We start from the raw sequence: 24,435 nt of genomic DNA on the forward strand, positions 1-24,435 counted from the left end.
CCACAAATAAAACTGGTGTCACATTTGTTTTGCTGATTATAAATCATCTTGCAAGCATTGTGCAGTGTCCCATGGAATTGTGTTGGCATTAGCTCCATGTCTGGCTTAAAAGCAACTGGGATGTCAGCTACAGACCTCCGCGTACAGGGCTGCATATAAATTCAGTTACTACTACTACTACTACTACTACTACTACTACTACTAAAGTACAATAACTACTATACCAGGCACATTGGTTTCTGTTTGCTTTATTTGCTGGCATGCAATCATTGCTTCCATAAGTGAGGCATTCCTTTCTGGTGAGATAAGAACATGTAAGTTGTGTCTTGCACCGTTTAGTGAAGTAGTTGCCCTCTGCACGCTCATTACAGGTTTCACCAGAATCTTTGCACTGCCTGGGCTTGTGGACGCACCTACGGTGTATCTTCAGCAGGAAATTGTCTTTTGCAGCTACCAGGCTGTCTGCTGCAGAGGGCTGCCTCAGGGACTTTCTTTTCTTTTTTAAACTTTTATTGATAATTACAATACTCACAAACACAAAACAAACTTATTATACATACATACATACATACATACATACATACATACATACATACATACACCTCCTTAAATCCTACAAGGGAAAACATTTAAACATACATTAAACAAAAGAAATATCAACTTAAATTACAAAAAACCCTTAACATACAAACATAAATCTTGACTTCCCTCCACCTTTGTGTGCCTTCCTTTTCTTCTTTTCGCTGTGTTATCAATATTATTTTTGACTATCTCATCTTATACCCATTTCTTCTTAATTTTTACTCTATAAATTTCATTCATTGCATATTGATACCAGAACAATATTTTTTTCATGTTTTCCTTCACACACGTCCACTCCTCTATCAGTTTTTGGTCTGATTGACCTCTTACCACTGCTGTAAGTCTTGCTGATTTTATGTATTCACAAAATCTTCTTTGCCATTCTCTTATTGGAGTTTTTTCTCCCTTCCAATTTTTTGCTATAATCATTCTAGCCGCAGCAGTTTCATATAAGAAAACTTTTTTTCCTAGTGACAGGAATGTCAGTCGATATAATTCCCAAGAGGAACGCCTCTGGTTTTTTATTACATGATATTTTAAGCATTTTTTAAAAAGTTCCTCTTGAATGTCACTCCAAAATTGTTTGATATACGCATACTCCCACCACGTATGATACATTGTTCCTATCTTTGTTTTGCATCTCCAGCACAAATTAGATTTTGATTTATAAATTTTTGCCAATTTGACATGGGTAAAATACCAATGGTATATCATTTTCATTATATTTTCTCTGATTGTGAAGCAAGCTGTGAATTTGATATCATATTTCCATAATTTCTCCCATTGGTCTAATTGAATCGTGTGGCCTATGTCTCTGGCCCACTTAATAATAACTCCCTTCACCTCTTCATCTTTTAATTCCCATTCTAATAACAGATTGTACATTTTAGATAATATCTTTTAAGGATTTTTTAAATAAATCTGTCTTTGGATGTGATAGTTGGGGTTGATGTGAGTTGTAGTCCATCAATATTTGGAGGGCGCCATGTTGGCTATTCCTGCAATAAGGGCTTCTGTTACTTTTCTGTTTGTTGGCTCTGCATAGATATTAGGAACATTGTATATTTCTAAACCATTTTTTCCTGTGCAGTGCACACCATAGCAATGTTGTAGTCGTCTGATATCAAACAATTTTGGAGTGACTCATCTTTTGTTCTTTTGTAACTGCTAGGTATAATTGTATTCTGTATTTCCATTTTACCCTACGTTTACCCCTTCCCTATTAATAGGCTGCAAATCCTTCTCCAGGTGGTTTTGTGAGGAGGGTAGTCCATGCACATACGTGTGTGTGTGTGTGTGTGTGTGTGTGTATGTAATAGAGAATATGCAAATATAACTACCAAAAAATTCCTTCCAGTAGCACCTTAGAGACCAACTAAGTTTGTCATTGGTATGAGCTTTCGTGTGCATGCACACTTCTTCAGATACACTGAAACAGAAGTCACCAGACCCTTATATATAGTGAGAGGGTGGGGAGGAGTATTACTCAGAAGGGTGGTGGGAATGGGTGATTGGCTGATAGGTGTGGTAAACCTGTTGACGACCGTTAACGACTGCAATTGGTCTTACAGGAAAAAGCAAGGGGTGAGATGGCTTTATCATGTATAACGAGATGAGAATCCAATGTCTCTATTCAGACCAGGTCTCTCCATTGTTTTAAGTTTAAATACCAGTTGGTGATATGGGACCCAGGTGGCGCTGTGGGTTAGGCGCTTGCTGATCAGAAGGTCGGCGGTTCAAATCCCTGCAATGGGGTGAGCTCCCGTTGCTCGGTCCCAGCTCCTGCCCACCTAGCAGTTCGAAAGCACCTCAAAGTGCAAGTAGATAAATAGGGACCGCTCCGGCGGGAAGGTAAACAGTGTTTCCGTGCGCTGCTCTGGTTCGCCAGAAGCAGCTTTGTCATGCTGGCCACATGACCCGGAAGCTGTCTGTGGACAAACGCTGGCTCCCTCGGCCTATAGAGCGAGATGAGCGGCGCAACCCCAGAGTCGGACACGACTGGACCTGATGGTCAGGGGCCCCTTTACCTTTACCTTTTACCAGTTGGTGGTAGCTTGATGGGTATTCCTGTATTTATTCATTTATTTATGGCTGGATCTCATAACTGAATCTCATAACTGGGTCCAGATGCTTTTCAAACACTGTTCCACCATGCCACACCTTGTTTTTCAAGTGCTCTTCCCAAACCAAAATAGCCTTTGAGGAGGGCAGCCCAAACCATCCTCCCCATATGCCCCTCTTTCATTGTGATTGGCTAGGTGTGAGTTAGGATTCAGGATTCAGCCTTTTGTTGCTTTGTGGAGTGTTTGCAAAGGACACCATCAGTCAGTCAGCTCATTGTACACTCAGGTCAGAGCCAACCCAGCAGGGTCTTATCAAGCAGTTTCCATGTGTAGATGTCATGTGGCTATGAGAGGACACAGAGGACAGCTAGATCCAAGTAGCACCATAAAATAATCCAGTATGTAGTCCAGATCCTCCCATATATTTTAAACATTTTTTGTTGTAATTTCTAAGAGGAAATATTGCCAGTATGCAAGGGTGATTTAGCAAGTTAAATTCCCACCCTCTTTCTCCTGCTGTTGAAAGAGGAAATTGTTTTCTAAGCTAAAAGCCTTTAGGGAAGTTTCTGCCACCCCAAGGGATTTCCCCTGTCTCCTCTTTCTTCTCTCCTCCCCCCCTGCAATGCCCCCCCCCCCCAATTTGTTCTGTGGGAGTCAAGAGAGCACCAGAAGAGTGCTCAGTGACATGAGAGGAAGAATCCTTCCACTGGAAAGCCGCAGTGCTTGTGCAGACAACATGTTCATGATAGCACAACCCTGAATTCCACTGATAATGTGTACTTTCCCTCAAACTCATAATATATGTGGTGGCTTCACTCTTTACTCCTTGATACTGCCAGATAAAATTCATGTTACTAAGTTAGTACGCATAAATAGATGGAATGTGTTATTAAAACACTGGATCAGACTTAAATCAGGTTCTTTTCCTTGCCGTTGTTTCTCCTCCCGTCTTCCACATTGCTCACACCAGAGCAACATTTGAGTTGTAGGATTTATTCCAAGACTGTCTGCTGAATCTGAAGGCAGAAGTCGTCTGGCATTTATTTTCAGCTGAAATATGTTTGTCCTGAACCAAAGGCTAAGGCTATGGAATGCTTTGAGGCTTCAGACTTTCTCTCAAACTGAGCTCTTTTCTCTCTAATTTAAAATGGACTTTTGCTAGCAAATGGGTATTGTTTTCTGTTGCTGTGACCCTTGGCTGTTTACTTTTTAATTACATTTCAGAAGTATGTTTAAGAAATAAAAAAATTGCAATTGGTGCTTTTCAGGCATTTGTACTTTCTGAAAGCATCTTAAATAGCTAAATGCCTCTTGTACCTTATTGAACAATAGTTGTTACAACTTGGGAAAGGATAAACCAGCAAAGAGTCTAAACCACCAGTGAATTATGACCATGACAAATCCCTCTCATGTCACAGTGATTATAATTAGGTCTACTAAACCTGTTGAAACATTTCATATGTAAGTTGATACTGGCGGTATACAACAATAATAGAATTAATTTTGAATATTTCCTAAGTATGTTAGATGAGCTCAGCTAGATCTGACCACAGCCCCATCACGTCCAGCATCATGTTCTCAAAGTGACCAGCCAGATGCCTATTGGAAACTCACAAGCAGGGCATGAGTGCAACAGAACTCCACACATGTGTGATATCAGCCCATGGTTTTATGCCAGTATGCAGAGTTCTGATCAACTTGGGACCAGGGTACAATAAGGATGACCTGAGCTCTTATAACCCAACTTGATCACTGAGATCAACTGGTGGAGCACTGCTAGTTGTTCCCCATGTTACAGAGACCTGACTGGCTTCTATAAGTTGGGCATCTAGCATCGCCAGTCCCCTGCTGCACAATATTATTATATATTATTATATATTATATATATATTATTATTACTTCTTTTGACTTTCAGGTGCCTCTTTTATACCAGGAGGCCTCTGCCGCTTTTAAAATTGATTACGCATTTACTTTTTTGATTATATTGTTTTTAATAGTGTTTTATTGTTGTTTACTGCTTTGATATTTTTATGATAGGTGGTGTAGAAATACAGCAAATAAATAAATAAATAAATAAATAAATGGGGTGGGGTGTGAGGGGACTGCAGCAAGTATCAGACACTGTTGGAATTTGGGGGTGGGGGCTGTCCTGCATATACATGAGACCTTTTGCAGTTCTGCAACTATAATTTTAGTTGGGACAGAGTAACTCAAGAGTAAAACCTACACAATCTGTGTTCAATGCTATATCAAAATTGTAAAGTTCTTATGCACTGTGTTCACTGTTTTCTTTCAGAAAGTGTTTTAAACATATGCTTATGTCCTGGAGGGCAAGACTTTCTGTGGTAAGTACCCTATCTAACTTTTGACTTAATTTAAATGTTTCCAAGTTGTATGATACATAACAGACACATTAGAAGTGGCTAACCTCAGTTGATTATTTGTTAAATTTGTGAACATTAGGACCAAAGAAGATTATAACTATGGCTTATCCAAATATTCCAGGCTGGAGCACAATTGTTATAGTTAAAGCTAAAAACAGTTTGTCTGGTTTGGCTATAACAAACTGTAGTTAGTTGAAAGTGGAAGCAAGTTCTTCAAATCTCCGCATGACTGCACTGGAGAAGGGTGCGATGTAGGCTTGTGGACATCTTTAGTGTTAATGTCTTAATGTGGCCACTGTATTTCATACTATTTTGGCATCTTATGTTTCTCTAGAGCAGGCATCCCCAAACTGTGGCCCTCCAGATGTTTTGTCCTACAACTCCCACGATTTCCTAGCTAACAGGACCAGTGGTTGGGGAAGATGGGAATTGTAGTCCAAAACATCTGGAGGGCCAAAGCAAAGCAAAGGCAGATATTCACAAAAACAGGAAACCCTTTTGTGTATCCTTAGCAGCCCTGAACTATGTATTAAACACACCGTTTTTTAAATGACTATTAAGCTTTTCTGTTGAATATTCATTTTCTATGATAAAGTGCCTTCAGTTATTTTTTAATAAGAATTGCTCACTCATCTAATTCTCTTCTGTGGTTGCAAATAATTTGCTTTAAAAGTTCCTCATAACTGGAAATGAATTTGTACTATTAGAGGATTTAAGTTTGATGTTAGAGAACAAAATACTATATAAGGCAAACCATTCTAAAATGTGAGGTTATATAATACCAGTATATTGAATAGGAGCTCAGAAGAGGGTTTCCATTCCACTCAAAAGTACAGAAGGGCAAGGACAGTAGGGACATGAGAGGGAATACATGCCCAGGAGCATTGTCTACAAGCAGCATCTTTTTAAGCTGCAAATGTTTCTCCTCAAGGTAACACGTCACTGATGAAATGAAGCAGTTGTGGAACCAGTCCAGAAATGAAGAAGTCACCCAGACCTTTTTGTTGGATTGCCAAAGCACAGGAAGCAGATTCTTGATTTAGGGTATGGGGTTTTTTGAGACCTGTTTAGCAAGCCTAGCTTTATTAAGTTTCAAATTCATAAGATTATTGTTCTAGCCAAAAGTCATGACAGTCTTGTAGGAATAGCATTAATAAAATACAGAACATCCGTCCATAAATAAGCCAACATCCACATTGAAAAAGAGAGAAGCTACCAGAGAACTAATTAGCTTAAATCCAGCTTGATTTCAGATTAAATCACCAAAACAACTTAGAGGCTTTATCTAACTCAGGCTTCCCCAACCTCGGCCCTCCAGATATTTTTGGCCTACAACTCCCATGATCCCTAGCTAGCAGGACCAGTGGTCAGGGATACTGGGAACTGTAGTCTCAAAAACATCTGGAGGGCCGAGGTTGAGGAAGCCTCATCTAACTCCTTTCCCCCAATTATTTATTTATATATTTATATTATTTGAGCTAGTGAATAGGGGGCCACTCTGTGTGTTATGAAGCTATCATTGTCTAAAAAGAAACCAAACCAATTTATTAAGTGTTGCCATATTGCCACAGAGCAGCAGTCGCTCTCCAGGGGTTCTTTTTTCAGCTTTGACAAAGCAAGTCCACTCAGGCATTTTCTTCCAGAAAAGCCCTGTCTTGTCTGTGTTGAAGATTTGCTCTGGAAGGTATGCCTTGTCGTCCAGTAACTGTTTTAGTTGCACAAGGTATGTTTTTGCAGCCTCTTAGTCTTGCAGATGCAGCCTCCCCTGTCGTTCAGATATTCTTCAGGTTGAAGCAGATTTTAAAACTGTTAAGCCAACGTGGGTTGGCTTTAAATTCCTTGGTAGCCCTCTCCCCATTTGTGGTGGAAGGTTTGAAGTGCTCATATAGGCTTGGAGCCTTTTGATGCAAGATGCTGCCATCCATAGGAGCACGTTTCCAGTTCATGCCTTCTAGCCACAAGTTCATTGCTTTCTCCCATATTCACCAAAGCCTTGTCTTGCACCTGGCTGGTCACCTTTGCAGTCAGTGGTGTGCTTGCTGCCACAGCCTCACAGATCTCGTTCTCATGCACATTGATGGCATGGATGCTGGACTAATTACAGCCAAATCTGAGTGCTACAGTACACATAAATATGCCATCTCTGAAGCAGTCCAGTAGAGCCAACTTCTCTTCCAGTGTGGGATCCACCCTCTGCTTCTTGGGTTTCCCATCAGCTGATGATGGTAATGCCTTGTGTTTTGGGGCCATTTTGTGGTCTGAAGCTCTCCAAACACCTCCACAAATCTCTGTGGTCTCCTCCAGTCACCCTCTTCATCTGCCTCTTCCACATCTAAACACTTTCATGAAGACTGCTGGGATTGCTGGCCATTTTTTATGCTCTCTCACCCTCTCCGCTCCCTACCCCACCCCATGCACCATTTTCTTATTTTTTCATTGTGTGTGCAACTTTTCATCATTTTTTTTTTAAAAAAAACATTTTTCTGCAACATGTGTAAAGCTATGAGCACATATTTTAAATAAGTGTAAGATGCAAGTTACCTTTATTTGTATTCTATTTGTGTTCTACAACGAGCACCAGTTGTTTGGCTCTTCTGTTATATTTTAATAGCTAAGCTTTGTACAGGATTCACTACATCTTGGAAACAGTATCAGGTATTTATATATCATAGGTATCTATTATTGGATTATTCTGTGGCCAGCTGGCTATTAATTTTATTGAACCAGAACCTGATGGGATGTTGCCTACAGGTTTACTGTTAGCTGTCTGTCTGCCACTGCAGAAATGAATTATGCATTCACATATGATGATTCTTGACTGAATAACATGAACTGCTGACTAATAATAAACCAGTAGGCAAATGAAAATGTCAGACTGTATCATTACTTCCAACTCATGATTTGGAGACAGTCTGGAAACTGAAGGCTCTCCTACTTATTGGCAAACTGTTGTGGGGAAGAGGGGGGGGGAAGTGTATAATGGCTGCTGTGGGTGGAAGAATTCTAAGCATTAGTAAAACTCAGGTGTCTTATAATGGTTTGCTGTCCAGGCTATTATAAGGGACCTCAGTCCACTCCTGAGTCTCACCCATTTTAATACTTAGAATACTATTGAATACAATAAATTCTTCCTTTAATTGTATCAGTCAAGATAAATTAGATAGGTGGCTGAAATTTAGGCTATTTAAAGTCATATATGTAAAATGAAATAAATTACAGTTTTACAATAAGCAGTTCTGATAAGCTACTGTAAAAAAGGAATTAGTACATTTTGACCTATTGATATGGATACAAAATGTACATTTTGTTATAGCAACCATGAGTGCTTTGCTGGGTATGATGCTCATAATACTCAAATCCCCAATTGAACAGCATCCTGAAAGCTACTAGTGAGGCTCTCTTGTTTCTATGTAAGCCTGGGAAGATAGGAACAACCAAACAAAAAATACCTCCTGTCTGCAACTTGCTAAAAAGCAAGAACGAGAAAGCCCTCTCATGAGTGTGTGTCTTGTATTCTACCTCTTTTACAAAGGGAAGAAAGGCAAATACAAGGGAAGAGATGAAGAGGTAAGATATGTGGGGTATAACAATATAGGACTCTGGCCTCATGCTGTGCCCTGTGTGAAGGTCTCACTCTGCCCCTCACATTTTAAGAAACACATGTAGAGAATCTTGCTTGAAAGCCCCCAAAACTTAAGGTAACTTCAGGAAATATTTTGGCTATAAAAAGCCAAAATTCATCGTACAGAGGAAGGAAAGGAAGACTACACCCACTTGATATTGCTACTTGGGAAATTAGAAATAGAAGATTTTATTTTAGGGGATTTTCTAATTTATGCAAATACTGAATCTTGTAGGTCTTTGCAATACTTTCCAGCTGCTAACACTATATACAGTTGTACCTTGGTTCTCGAACGGAATCCATTCTGGAAGTCCGTTCAACTTCCGAAAATGTTCACAAACCCAATCACGGCTTCTGATTGGCTGCAGGAAGCTCCTGCAGCCAATCGGAAGCCATGGAAGCCCTGTTGGACATTTGGGTTCCAAAAAACATTTGCAAACCGGAACACTCACTTCCAGGTTTGTGGCATTTGGGAGGCAAAACATTTGAGTTGCAAGGCATTTGCAAACCAAGGTACAACTGTATATCTATTTGCAGGTATTCAGCTCCTAAGCATTGCAGGATTAAACTGGTGGACCAGGTGCATGGAAAGATTAATGAAACATATGTTTACAGGATGTAATGAGCTTTTATCAGTTTGCACAATTATATTTATTTTTAAAATACCTAATCATAATAAAAATAGGATTTTTTTTTACTGAAGTACCTTTTAAAAATTATAATCTTAAAAATGCTTGCTTAATGCTGTTATTCAGGGCTGCTAATCATAAGTGCCCAAGCTGCACATTTTTGCAAAGTTCAAAGATATTATCACATACCATGGTTTAAGTTTCCTGCTTTCAGTAACACTAGATGGAAGGTTTATCACTAGAACATGTTCATGTATTTCTTGGAATAGTTTTTCAAAAGCTAACTTTTTCAAAAACTTGTTGATGACTAAATAAAAATCATGTGGGGAAGGGAGAGCTGCTGACTTGTTTAGTTCTGCAGTGATATTTCAGCTGCTGTCTTGGCAGGCAGAGAGACTTTTGCTGTTGTGGGTGAAGCAATTGGCTGGGACAGAGACTTTGACCAAACTGCAGGGGCCCTGTTGCATGGGTGTAAGCCACACTACCACAGTCACTGTCTTTGGATACAGCCACGCCATACAGTTAAAGCATATGACTTCCCCCAAAGAATTCTGAGAACTACAGTTTGTTATGAGTGCTGAGAATTGTAGCTATGTGAGGGGTAGACTTTCAGGGTTCTTTGGGAGAAACATGTAATTTAGCTCTATGGGGTGGATGTCCTCCTGTTCCTTGCTCTCTGCCCCCCCCACGTACAACTTCACATATATATTCATATTGTTGTCACATCATTTATGTCCTGCACAGTATTGAAGTAAGAGCATGTGGGTTTTGTAGCAGTAAGTAATCTACTCTTAAAGGAACTAAGCTACCAGCACTGAACAGAAGTCAGCAGTAGCTGGTGGAAATCAGGTATTACTTTTAAGTGAAGTGAGCTGGTTGGTTGAATCTTTAGTTGAGACTGAATTGCCATCAACTCTGGAGGTGGAAATGGCTTCAGCAACCACAGGAGCCTCTTTATGAACTTGCTGAACATGTGTTGAAGAGTCCATTTCCCTAGGGAGCCTGGATGATTGATTGAGCTGGGCAGCATTATGGAATTATTAGGCCCTAAGTATGAGGGCTGTACAAAGATAAAGCTTTTTCTGAGAAAGCGGAGAAGAACCAATGTATTATGAGGTGTTCACTTTTTTTATAAAGCTTAATGGGGAAAAGGTGAGCTTCCTGGACTATGCAGCTAGGGAAACACGAATAACCTTCCCTTTGCAGCTACAATCTCCAGGAAGATCACTGCCCCACCCTTCAACAAGAGAAAACTCTTTCCAAGTCTAATTGCAGCAGCAGAGGGGAAATCTTGGGAGTGCTGTCTAGCTGGGAAGGGAGTGGTAACCCTTACCTTCCAAGCTGCAACTGCCCACTATCTCCCCACCTCCATTGTAATAAGGCTTTCTATTGTAGCCAGCAAAAGGCTTATCTGAAGCCTAATCATGGTGCTGGCTCTCTGCAGCTGTGAAACATCACCTACCAAAAAAATGTCCCTTTGCACTGCAAGTAAACTTGGGAAAAGGCATTCTTTGGTCCACAGCAGAAGTCTCCTTTCAACCCTAATTTTAGTGGGGGAAGGACCATGGGGGTGGGGGGTGGGGGAGATGTAGAAGGTCTCAAGAAAGACCTTTGCGGGTACAGCATAGCAATCAGTAAGTTATGCCATTATATCACTTGGGGTCTCCCCCACCCTGAATCTTTCTGGAATCCTTGAGCTTCCTGACAACAATAGTAGTGTTGCCATTGTGAAGTTTGGGAAAAAATGGTCAGCTTTAAAAAGCTTACTTGCTTGAAACAGATTTATGTTTAATTTTTTTAAAATAATCAAAACTAAAATGGAAAACACACACCTCTGAATGAGATCAGTTGAAGAATCTGTGGCTATACTAGTACAACAGGCTATACTAGTACAACATTGTTCTGAGATTAATGAGTCAGAATGTGCTCTTTTAAAACCTGATTCACTTATTAAAAATGTAAGAAGACAAAAGAGGAGGTTCATGCAAATTGCAGTGCCTTAGTTATACTAAAAACGTCATACAGTACTTAGAAGATCTGCAAATTTTTCTGGGGCACTTTTAAATATTTCCTTTGGGATGTGAATGGAAATGCCAAACTAAGCTGATATTCTGACAGGAAAAGTCTTTTTTGTTTTGTTTTTATGATACAAGTTGTGTGTTTTTAATTAATTGTATGTCCTGTTTTCATCAAGACCTTGAGTGATCCCAGTTTCTGAAAGTGTTAGAATGATGTGTTCTGTCTTAAGGATGAAAGGGATAGTTATTGCAGAAAGGAAATGACATACTGCTGCTCTGAAACTGTATACCAGAGGTGTGTGTTTGGAACATCTCCCTTTTAAGGGGAAATATTTTCTTGGCTGGTCAGTTAATAGATAAATGCTCTTATATCTGCATCAGCTAGTTGTGAAAAACTGTCAGGAATAATGCTTTGCAAGAACTAATGTCATTTGGAAAGGCAGTGTAGCTGTGAAAATAATCAAATTTTCATAAGGCAGCTTTTATTATATTACTTAGCATATTGCATTATCAGTGTTTGCAGTGTGCAGCTTTTGCCATAGTGCATGTGTTAAATGTACAAAGCAATTGTATGCCAAATTTGTTAAAAATGTAGATAAGTCATTGTGTGCCTTGTTTTTTTAGTTGTAAAAGCTGTAATTGAAATATTAGAATATTTCTCAGATTCATGTGGCCACATTAAATTAAACCTTAGCTTTAATAGTTTTAACATTCAAAGGCAAGGGAAATAAGAAAAATGGCAGTATCAAAATAAATTATTCCACATGCTTGTTTTCACTTCTTTTAGTCCCTCCTCATTACCCCTCCCCCTCACGACTAACTACTTTGTTGGACAAAATCCTGCCCTCCCATCACACCATTCACCCTTAATTCCAATATTGCAATAGTTCAATGTGGGAATATTACAGCAAAATTACCCTCTCAAAACACTCCTTTCTTCTTGAAAGCCTTGAGTAAGGTATGCTCCCAATTACCCATCAGTTGATGGGTGGGAGCACACTTTTAAATGCTCCCCATTTCTTCAAACTACAGTGGTTTGAAGGAATTGAAGATGTACTCAATCAAAGAAAAAACTGGGAGCTTTAAGCTCCTGATTGTTCCTTTGAAGTCCCATCCTTACTTGCCCTATCACTGGACAACAGCTAATATTTTATCTCAAGTATATCTTAAATTTAAGTTAACACTTCTCTTAACATGTATAGTGTGACCTGCTCATTTTTAACTACAAGTGACAGGGTTATAAAGTCAATAATCAGTTTTTACACTTTCCTAGATACAGTTACCTTAATTTCATTGAGTAAATTGATAAAATAATTGGTTTTAAAAACACCGTTTAAAACTCCTTTAAAAAGCTCGTTAAAACATGGTTATAAAATTGTGTTTTCCGTGAAGCTCTGCGGCCAGCTGCCTCACCTATCGCTGTGTTTCGTCTACTCTAGCCAATTTCTTTGTGTAAATTTATGTTGTACTTTGTTGTTTTCAAGCTGTTTTTAAGTCTTTTTTAATCAATGTTTTATATTTGTTGTTAGATGCCCTGATCCCGATTTCTGGACTGGGAAGGGCGGGGTATAAAAAATTATTATTATTATTATTATTATTATTATTATTATTATTAAATTATTAAACTAAAATATCAAAAACCATATTGTATATTAGATGTATTGTATAACTTTTACACAGTTAATAAATCATGTCCTATTTCCCTAATCCCCCATTGTATAGTATATACCTAAGGGTATATTCCCACATTGAACTTGAAAGACAATGAAGAGGACCCAGCAGATTTTCAAATATGGGATAGAAATTTGGTTTTCTTTATGCAAAATTGGGGTTTGAAACATTTTATATCATGCCTTCTGATCTAGAAGACTCATCAAACTTCCTAAAATCCATAAAACATTCAAAAGGAAAGAATCCAAAGAGGGAGACACAACTTGGGAGCGAAGAAACTGGGCGGAAAACAAGCTAGTAGAAACCTCTGTTCTGTGGACTCCTATGAACACTGAGGCTTTTAAGCATCACTTTTTTCAGGTGCAGCTTCAGCCCTACAGTGCTATTCACCAAAATGAATAGGACAATGATTAATTGCAAATTATATTTAAAATATGCTCTTGAAAATTGTTCATGAGTATTTGCAGTGAAGCAAATAGGTATCATTTTCCTGAAATACAAGGCATTATATGAAGTGGGTTTGGAGGCATGTAAAAGGTCACAGTAAGATAAAACTATGTGAAATATGCAGTTTTGGCACTTCATTGTGCATATTTTATAGACAATAGTTTTCCCCTTGCACGTATTTTATAAGCCTTTTAGACGTTCCATGCTGAAGACAAAATAAATATCTTAGTTGAGATAAGTAAAATTATTGTTTTAAAGCATTTTTATCAGTTGAGAAGTCTAAATAAAAACAAGATAATCTCTGCCCACAGGCTAACATTCCAAAAGACAGACATGACCTTCACAGGCACTTTTGGTAAGGACATGAGGACACACATTTACAGAGGGCCTTCTCAGTGGCTGCTTCCAAAGTGTGGCATTCCCTTCCACAGGCAGCTAGACTGGCCTCTCCTCTGCTTTCCTTTCACAGGCAAATACTTTTTTCCATATAGATATCTGGTCATTAACTGGGTGTTGTGGTAGGATCTTCCGAGCAGGAGTACTGTACATTTTCTCTCTCTTTGGCTTTCAGTGAGTGTTGTTTTTACTAGGGTTACACTATATATACAGGCATCCCTCCACTTATGTTCTACTCTTGTGTAACCATGTATACATGTTGTGCTGGGGAATGAAATGAAAAGAAGAATGAATGAATGAATGAATGAATGAGTAAGCAAGCAAATAATTAAAATAAAATCTTACCAGGAAATGGTGGGAGAGAGCTGGAGAGTCCTTGTGGCTCATGAGCCCAAAGATGCTGCCAGTAAGAACAGAGGAAGCCCCAAAGAAACCTGAGACACAATGGGACTTTGTTTAGACTGCTCAGCATCCCTGTCTTAACAGCTGACGTGTGGGGTATGGCAACAGCATCAGCTGCTTCCTCACGTGTCCTCCAGTCTCCAGCTGACCTCAGAGCTTCAGCTCTGGTTGAAGAGATAGTTATGTGGAGAGAGAGAGCTGGAGAGCATGGAAAACTTGATTTCACTTATGTGCACCAGAACATAAAGGTAAAGGGACCAGTTGTGACCGACTCTGGGGTTGCGGCGCTCATTTCGCGCTATTGGCCGAGGGAGCCGGCGTACAGCTTCCAGGTCATGTGGCCAGCATGACAAAGCTGCTTCTGGCGAACCAGAGCAGCACACGGAAACAGCGTTTACCTTCCCACTGTAGTGGTACCTATTTATCTACTTGCACTTTGAGGTGCTTTCGAACTGCTGGGTTGGCAGGAGCTGGGACCGAGCATCGGGAGCTCACCCCGTCATGGGGATTCGAACCGCCAACCTTCTGATCGGCAAGCCCTAGGCTCTGTGGTTTTAACCCACAGCGCCACCCGCGTTGTGGTGTGGAGATGTATGTATGTACAGAGGGGGAAAGCTTTGATCTAGTCCATTGTCTAAATCCATACCCTAACCACCTGACTAACAGAATGGGAGAAAATAGAATGACTGACAAGAAGTTTGGGGCTGGGAGCAATAGCTTATTGCTGGTAAAAATAGCAGTACTTGGTTATCACAGTTTTGTTCATCTTGGATGAGCACTCGATGAGTGATGAGCTTGAGAAAGATACATCAGCTTTCCAAGAGCTTGCAGCTTTCTCAAATTTATTTAATTCAATACAAAATGCTGCTTAGTCACTTCCTGGTAGAGTTCCCCAGAACTGTGTACTGGATTGATGAAGGCCTAAGAGATGCTTAGGCTACTTGCAGCTCATAGCATCTGAGGGCACCCAGACGGAAGTAACCAAGAGCTGCAAACTAATTTATTTTGTGGTACCAGAAAGCCGACTAGGACCAGAGATACAGAACGCGCTTGTAACATAGTATTTATCTTATGAATGAAACTGTTTACAGTTCTTATGTGATTTCTTGCTACAGCCCAGGAGGCAAGTTTTTAATTCATTTTGCATTGTCACCCCACATTCTTTGATGTCTATTGCTATCCAGCTCAGATTCCTGATAATTTGACTAACAGCAACATCATAGAATTCCTTGATGAACTTCACTGTTTGTTTACTTTAAGCACTGTTTATGCTTCTTGTTTTAACCATTGACAAACCTTTTGACAGATGAAATTCATAATGTGATCACATATGCCTATATTTAGAGGTAGATGAAGCAGGGCTTTCCCCTTAAAACCCTCTAGTAATGGTTCTTCCTCAGTAGTGGGGTTTGTTTGTTTGTTTGAGTTAGTTAGTTTTTACTTTTAAAGATTTCAGCCTTCAAATTACTCAGTTCAGCTACCTGGCAAATGTGAATTCCTGCAACCCTTTTTAGACTATTGATGTTACATCAATGTCTTCCACTTCTGTAGTAAAGAGGCTGGTTTTAGCAATAAGCCACATATTTTAGTCCAAATATAATTTTCACATTTGAATATTTTTACGAACACTTGGATAGATACATGCCAGTTTGGGTGACTTGTTTCTTTTTAATATTCATTGCTTCTAAAGCTCATTTTTGTCACCTAATTATGAAGATACACTCCCAATATCTGCTGCAGTGAAGACGGGTGGAAAGATTCCATCTACCTGCTTATTCCTTTGTTATAGTTTTTCTGGTTGGGTTCATGTTTCCAATATTTGTGTTCTCTTTATTCAAGACCTCCAATTTTAAAAAGAAACCTGTGTGTGTGTTTTTTTTAAAAAAAACATTTTCTTTGACTCTGCCGTTCACCCATGATTTCATCCTTTTGGACTTGCTTGTGTGTCCCTGTCCTCCCTGCCCCCCACTTAGGTGTTTTATATGCAATATTTAAATCTCATTATAGTGGTTTCAAATAATGACCACCTTTTCTGAAGTAGAACCAGCTCCAAAATTCACCCTGTAGTATCTGTTCTACGTTCCTGGAATTCCAGCTTGCAGGCTTACCTAGCTGCACTGGTAGGTTGAATCAAGCCACCATTTAAATTCCCCACAATTCTCTGGAGCAACACTAGGTTGAACATTCCAGGGCACTGTGGGGAATGTAATCAGTTGCTTCGCTCTGTTGGGCTCTGACAGCTGTTTGAGGATCCTGATGCTTGCCCTGTCCTGAAAGGAAATATGCCTGGCCTGGATTTCCTGCACAGTTTTCCACTTGCATATAAGTCTGATGCATTGTTTTGAGAGGTTGAAATTGAGATTACAGTTGGGGGTGTGTTAATGATAGATCTTGTATTCTTGGTGCATAGTATGAGCTCTTGATTTTTATCTTTAAGAACTTTCAAATATTTTTTGTTGATTCTCAATCTCCCCTTACTCAAATCTACTCAGATTCTAATAAGGGGGATAGATTTGGAGCCCTTTGGGTGCAGGCCCTGGAATGCTCTTACCTGTATAATGCTGCCTACCCACTAAGCACAGATGGTTGGGGGTGGACATATTATTTTCTTTATGCACTCAGGTTGATACTCTGCAATTTGTAGCCATGTATGTTCTCTTGTGGTAGGATTCACCTAAAACCTTCCATCATCGGAAGACCTGAGCAAGGAATTCTGCTTGCACAACAGGGCTCCACCCCCCATCCTTCCCTGTGCCTTCTGAAATTGGCTTGGGGCAGGCAGGAGAACCCGCAGAATAGCTTGCTGGGAGAGGAGAAAGGGGATCATTCCATCTGGCAAGCTGCAATGCTAATGCAGATGGAATGTTGGTAATAGTGTGGCATTGAATTCCACCCTTGGTTTTTCTGACAGTGATTGCCAGGTTCTTTGAAGTACAAGGCTGCTGTGCCTTTAATAGTCACATAACTGGGAATTAAATTTTCCCCACCTCTGTAGCATATGAGGAGAAAAGTGCTGCCATATAGGATTAATTGGGAAATGATTTGTTTGTTCAAATGGTTAGAATAAATTATGATTCTGCCATAAGAATTTTCACAATAGTACTTCAGATTTTGAAAATATATTTTCATTCTTTCCTCCCTGACTAGCGGGGGTTTCTTACAGAGAAAGCTTTACAAAGGTGTGTAATTAGGAGGCAGTTCAGTCTTGATGCTTATCTTTACGTGACCATATTGCCAATCACTCCTCTAATTGGTAATGTGAGTTCATCTGAATACAGCTACTGTCAATGTTGTCAACTGAGTGGTTAAACTTGCATGCAAATGCATATGCAACTAGTTGATATGAAAAGGCCCTAGTTAAATTTCTTAAGAAATTATCTGCCTGTACAAAGCTCTTCACCTGACTACTAGTAATTATCTATAAGTAGTCTGAGTAGAAGTATCAATTTTGAAATTCTGAATTCTGGATAGTACTATAATGTGTGCTTCTACATATGAATGCCTCATAAATATTTCCCAAGAGCAATTTATTTTTCTAATTAGCTAGAAGAGTCTCACTTTTTTTTTACACATTGCTTCAAGCAGTTTTGAATAAATCAATTCAAACACACAGCTGTTGTTCAAAACTTCACTTAAGTTGCTGTAATTCTCAATAGCTTATTAGAATGCTTCCTAACTAGTCGATTTAATAATACCATTTACAACATGATCATAAAATAAATTAAACCAGTCTCTAAACTTAATGGATAAAGTAGAGAAAGGGAAATTGTCAGGGTCTCTGCTTATTTTGATAATAGGCGTTGCAATATTCATGGCTTATTCGGAATATAACTTATACTAAGAAATTACTCTGTCATTTTTCTGAAACATACCATTTAGGAGGATAAAAGAATATAAATGTTAGAAAAAGGACCATATTTTTAAAATAGCTTCAACAATGTTATTGGGCATGGTGTGAAGGCCCATGTTCCAGCAACCTTGCTGATGCTAAGCAGATCCGGATTAGGTCAATGCCTGGATGGGAGACCACTTGGTAACCATCATGAGCAGCAGAAAAGATGCACAGCCAGAATTATTTACCTTCATGTCATAGGTTTGTGTGGATGTCTTTAATAAAATGTGTATATATCATAAAAAGGATAACAAATGTTGGAAATGCAAAGAATTGGAAGGGACCTTTTACCATATGTGATTTGTCCTTGAGTAAAGAGCTTCTGGGACAAGATTTATAATGAGTTGAAGAAAGTGTTTAAAAACACGTTTCCTAAGAACCCAGAAGCCTTTTTACTCGGAATCATAAGGAAAGAATTGCCAAAGAAAGATGTTACTTTTTTTCTGTATGCCACGGCAGCAGCTAGGATTATATTAGCTAGGAATTGGAAATCCGAAGATCTCCCTACGGTGGACGACTAGCAGATGAAGCTGATAGAATTCATGGAACTGTCTGAACTGACTGGGAGAATCCGAGATCGGGGAGAGGAGGCTGTGGAAGAAGATTGGAAGAAATTTAAGATTTATTTGGAGAAGAAATATAAATTAAAAATGGACAATAAGGGAAGTGGAAGTACAAAGAGGCTGTAGAAGCAACTAGATATAGTAAGAAGAGAATATGTTTAAATGTAACAGAATTATTAAGATTTTTAGATCCAAATGATATTCTGAAATATTGGGAATGTGTGTTTAAAATGGATCAATTTATATATATATATATATATATATATAATAAGTATTTTAGAAGAAGTGGTTTAAGAAGAAGAGAGTGCTATATTAGTCATTAATAGAAACGTGGAAGGGGGGAAGGAGGAAGTTGACAGTGTAAGAAATATATTTGAGAAATGTTAAAGAAATGTTTTTTTTGTTTTTCGTTTTTTTCTTTGTTTTTTGTTTTTGTTTTTTCCTGTTTTTTGTATCCTTTGTGTTTTTTGTATTTGTTATAAAACCAATAAAAATATATATTTAAAAAAATGTGTATTTTAAAGGGCCCAGATATAGATTTGTAATCTCAAAATGCTTAGAGTGCTGAGACTATGACAGAGACAATTGCAGAACATGGACTTCTTTCAGTGCTGGTGAACAGGATCAGCAACCTGCTTCCCCTAGGTAGAAAATAAGCTGCAGAAAGCTGCCTGTAGTCTCAAGCAAAGTCCTCTCACTTTTGTAAATCAAGGGTGGGTAGTGTCCTTGGCCAAAATAATAGAAGTGGTCAGATAACTGGTCTGAGAACCTTATGCTTTGGTGGGAGGGAAGGAAGATGAGCTGAATTATGTGCAGGGTTGCTAGGCCTTCAGCAGCTACGGAACATTATCAGTTTCTCAGCCTATACAGGTTAAAGTAACAGAGGTAACCAGAATAACCATTCCTACCTATTTTCTCCATGCATGAGCAGCCTGGATTTGAGGGTGGTAGCTGAGTAGCCTTTTGTTTGAAGCAGGGTTTGCCTTGACCTCTTGATGAGGTTCTAAAATTTGTCATCAACCCCAACCCAAATTCTTAAAAATGTAAATAAAATAGTCAACAAATATCAATATATAACCAATATTTATTTATCATCAATCATTACTAGGAATAATAAAATATAAAAGATAAGGAAGTAAAACAAGTGAAAATAATAGTAGTCCTTGACTAAATTATTAGAATTATTGTTGTTGTTTAGTCATTTAGTCGTGTCCGACTCTTCGTGACCCCATGAACCAGAGCACGCCAGGCACTCCTGTCTTCCACTGCCTCCCGCGGTTTGGTCAAACTCATGTTGGTAGCTTCGAGAACACTGTCCAACCATCTCATCCTCTGTCGTCCCCTTCTCCTTGTGCCCTCAATCTTTCCCAACATCAGGGTCTTTTCTAGGGAGTCTTCTCTTCTCGTGAGGTGGCCAAAGTATTGGAGCCTAAGCTTCAGGGTCTGTCCTTCCACTGAGCATTCAGGGCTGATTTCCTTAATATCTCATATTAAGCTTTACTGAAAATGAAGTTGGGGAACACAATGATACTTACATGAAGTTTTAAAATTTTCTTTAACAGAACGTGACACGCAATGCCTACTGATCCTGATGCCTGCCATTGAGAAATCATCTGTGCATGCTTGAGTTTTAAGGACATGTAAGTGAAAATATTTTAAAAGTAAAATTTAGAGATTGTTACTTATTTTCCTTAAGTTTCCATTATAAACAGATTCAGGGCACACTCTAGCCAAAATTCCATCTATAGGAGATGCACCAATATGCTTGAAAGTTTCTCACTGAAATCAATAAGATTTAATGTAGATGGACTATGTCCTATGTTAGTAAAATGTTAATCTTTTGATTACATTCCAGCAGCTGTTTTCCTAAGCTAGGACAGAAATCAAAAAGTTTTTAACAGCTCTTGGTGGGGCTTGATTTTTTTCTTTTTTCTTAAAGTTGGGCACTGTTGTATAGTTTTAATAAGTCTTTGACAAATAAAATTATATTGTAAACCACCATATGATCTTCAGGTGAAGGGCAGTATAGACATTTCATAAACAAACAAACAAACAAATAAATGGTGATGATGAGAGGAAAAGTGTTGCAAACCAAAAACTCACTCCTAATTTTAACATACTGTATTTAGTGAGACCATGTCCTATTATTGAAATTTTAATATGTGATGTCTTCCTTAAAGACTATAGGCACAGGTAGCTAATTAAAGTTAATAAATAATAGTGGTAATATTATGAACAAGCCCTGAAAAAAGTTCTAGGGCCAATCATAAATGTAAATAAAGATTATAATAATATCTGGACATTCCTAAAATACAATTTTTTCTACTATTTGACTGTTTTCCCTAATGTTCCCATGGTTTTTTTGTTATGTATTTTTTTCGGTGGTCAAAGTGTTCCACATACATTAGCTCAAGATGCATCCTTGAAGCTGTGAGATAGTGAGTTGCTTTAAGGCCACCTGGTAAGCTGATGGCTGAAGAGAGATTTGAATTAGGGACTTCCTAGCTCACAAGACATTAAAACAGGAATACAGAACCTTTAGATGTTTTGGACTCCAACTCCAGCCCCAACCAGCGTGGCCATTTGGTTTGGCCATCCCTGCTTTAAAGGTTCACTTAACAATTTTTCCCCCTTCACTGCATCCATTTCCAATCTAATCACCTCACTAGTACAATTCATGCATCTGATGAAGCAGGCTTTAGCCAGTGAACCCTCACACAAACAATAATGTAGCTCATCTTTAAGTTGCCACAAGACTCAGTTGTTTTATCAGACCAACTCTTCCTGAATTTCCATCCTCTGACAGTATTGTTTAGGAAAAACACTTATCAGCTATTGAAACTTAGCTTTGAGAACTTGGGTTTTATCTTAATAGCAGGGTTTGCCAGCTGCTTCTTGTGCTGGGAAAAACACTTATCAGCTATTGAACATTAGCTTTGAGAACCCAGGGTTTTATCTTAGTAGCAGGGTTTGGCCAGCTGCTTCTTGATCTCTTCAGGTGGCAAAAGCCCCTCTCAATTCCATGTCTTTCCTCTGAGAAGCCCATGATGTCATTCCATGCTTGTGTCCCTCAAACAAACGTAGAAATTAGAAGCTGATAATATTTTTTGTGTGGGTTATAGATGCAACATGTTGCCCTTCAATTGGAGTATTAATTAATATTAGTGTTAAAGACAAGTCCCGAAACAGTATCTTCTATGCAGAGATTGTATTTGACCTTAAAGAATCCAGGAACCAGGAACATTTAAAGAGCTCTTGCAAGCATAGCAAACCACTTGAGCAAGACAATGACACAGTACAAATAGGTCTGTGTATCTGATTGTATCAGATGCAGCAATAAGAGCTAGAAATATTGCACCTGTATTGTGCCTCTTCTGGAAGTCACTCCTGGTACAACTGCTGAGTGCAACTACTTAAGCGCTGTGATTTGGTCTGACATTGGGTTGTTTTGTGTTCAGAATATCACCAATGAAGACTGTTGTTTAAAAAGCAAGCTTTTAAAGTAACTCATATAACAAGGTATCAGGAAAAGAAGTGTGGCATTTTGTTTTACTAGTTAGTGGCCTTTCTCTGACATCAGATAATACGTGTTTTAATTCCCCATATATGATCAAAAATAAGAAATTTAACTATGTATTACTTTTTAACTGCAGTGAATGGGTAGTATGTTGTCTGGTTTCATGTGCACAGTCTGTGCAGTCATTGTAATTATTTTTCTAGCTTTGGAGTTACAAAATCTGTGCTTCAGCTTAGCTGCTTTGGCTGAGAGTTGGCTCTAAATAGTAGGTTCCTTTACAGATTGCAAGAAAACCTGTCTTTATCTGGGTTGGCCTCTTGATAATCATCAGTCCGATTAGTAATACCATTGGTGCAAGCTACATAAGAGGAAGCTTTCTGGCTCTGATCAAATGTCCATTTAGTTCAGCATTCTGTTTCCCTCAGTCGGGGACATGAAGGCAATAGCCCTTTCCCATTGCTGTTCCACAGCATACTTCCTCAGATCCAGGACCTGTTGTAATGGATAAAGTACTCTACAATAAGGGTTCATATATAGTAATACAGTAGTAAAGTACCAAATGTGAACATATATTCTGTTGTACTAAAGAACCATATATTAAATGGAATAAACAATGTGACTCATAAAACCATGAATAGTATACACATGATGGTTATTAGTCCATTTCGACAAGTGAGTGTTTTCCCAACATGCCCCAGTGATCTTGAGTCCTTGGGGGGAAATAGTTTCAACAAACTTCTTAGGGGAATGTGTCCCAATTCTTCATATGCATCAATGGTCAAAAAAATAAAATCTATATTGTTTTCACATTTTGGGTCTTTCTCTACTGCCTTCCACCCAAAGGTATCTGGCTGACAGCTGTTCCACTCCAAAGCTTCCCAGTAGGTGGGTTGCTTACTTGGAAGGGCATTTTGGCTGGCTGCTAGCTCAAGAGCCTGGGAGATGCTCCACTCCAGTATTGCCTATAAGTTTTTTTTAATGGTTTCAGTTTGGTTCACTTTGCAATAAAAGGAAAAAGGCCTGCCTAAGGAATATTGGTCACCTCAATGGAAGCGATGTCACAAGTCATAGCTTTGGGAAATGTAATCCAGTCAATGCAATCCAAGTATAATTACTGTCTCCTCCCTCAGGAAATGTGACCATTGTTCAAGACTAAAATCTAATCAGACTAGTGAAAGAGTGAAGAAAAAGAAAAAGACCCACCCCATCTTGCCATGTGCTTCAGAGCTATATTAAGCAAGGCTGGTCAGGAATGGCACCTCCCTGATCCAATCAATTTTTGAATTTGCTTTGAAGCTTTTGTCCAAAAAGGTACAAAAGCTGAGGTCCTGATCCCACTACTACTTCTGATTGCTCAGTTCCACTTTCCTTGAAATCACTTGCTGTAAATCCCTTAAATGGAGGTCTAACTCCATTATCCTCCTCCACTTTCCCCTCCCCAACACTGGTTCCTGCACCTCTGGATGGTCACTTGCTGCGTCAAGTGCAGCTGCTTCAGAAGCCCTTTTCAGGAATTTACTTCAGTTCCTTCTTCTCTGGATCCCTGCTTGCTGAATCAGAGATCTTGGTTCCAGCTGCTCAGAGGTCCTTTTCAGGCCTCCTGCCTGCCTCCCTGTCTCATTGTTTCCTGCCTTACCTGGAAGATTCAACAGACACACACTAGTCCTCTTTCTTCAGGATTGCCAACAGTGTTGGAAAGGTACATTTTGTTTGCTTTTCTGTCTTCTGGAGGTCCTTCCCCTATAAAATGTAGCATCCACATCTGCTTCCTCTTCCTATGTTTTTAGATATATTTTTAACATCCTACCTTGGAGTGTCTGCATGTGTGGGTCCTCACCAATTCAGCTGTGCATTGCTGAGACTAGTCTGAAAGGTACGCCTAGAGAGGAAGAGCAGGCTAGTGTGCCTTCCTAAGCAGCTCTGAACACCTCCCCTCCCCTCCCCTTATACCTTATGTGTTTGTTTGCTTTGTGTGTTTGTGTGTGCTAGTTTAGTCATGGTTAGAATTAACTAATTCTCACATACCAAAGAAAATGCACTTAGCTGTCCCCATTGTCAGAGTAGATATGTATTGTTGCTGAGCCCCACTGAAATGGAAATGTGTAGATTTTCTTACTTTTTCTGCCCAATAAGCATCCCCATTCCCTGTGTAAATTACTGTGTAAATCTGCCAAGATGCACTATTGCCACTGACTAAATGCCAGGAACGTGTGTATGTGAAACACACGTCTTCCAAGGAGGCTTGCTAA

At 39.1% G+C, this 24,435-nt stretch overlaps 1 long non-coding RNA gene across 3 annotated transcripts in view; it reads left to right on the forward strand.

Annotated features, from left to right (window-relative positions):
* The window catches only part of LOC132592455 (uncharacterized), a 61,634-nt gene extending 37,575 nt beyond the window's left edge, over positions 1–24,059 (forward strand). Inside the window, exons 2-4 of one of the 3 annotated variants that reach the window (XR_015950886.1) lie at positions 4,942–4,990; positions 20,232–20,309; positions 23,974–24,059. This is a non-coding gene — a long non-coding RNA (uncharacterized LOC132592455). Of the gene's footprint in view, positions 1–4,941; positions 4,991–20,231; positions 20,310–23,316; positions 23,374–23,675; positions 23,813–23,973 lie in introns of those variants that run through there. The other 2 variants (XR_015950887.1, XR_015950885.1) reach the window with 2 other exon arrangements.
* Positions 24,060–24,435: the final 376 nt, after the last annotated feature.

Source organism: Zootoca vivipara, chromosome 7 (assembly GCF_965207765.1).
Source record: "Zootoca vivipara chromosome 7, rZooViv2.hap1.1, whole genome shotgun sequence".
Taxonomy (NCBI): domain Eukaryota; kingdom Metazoa; phylum Chordata; class Lepidosauria; order Squamata; family Lacertidae; genus Zootoca; species Zootoca vivipara.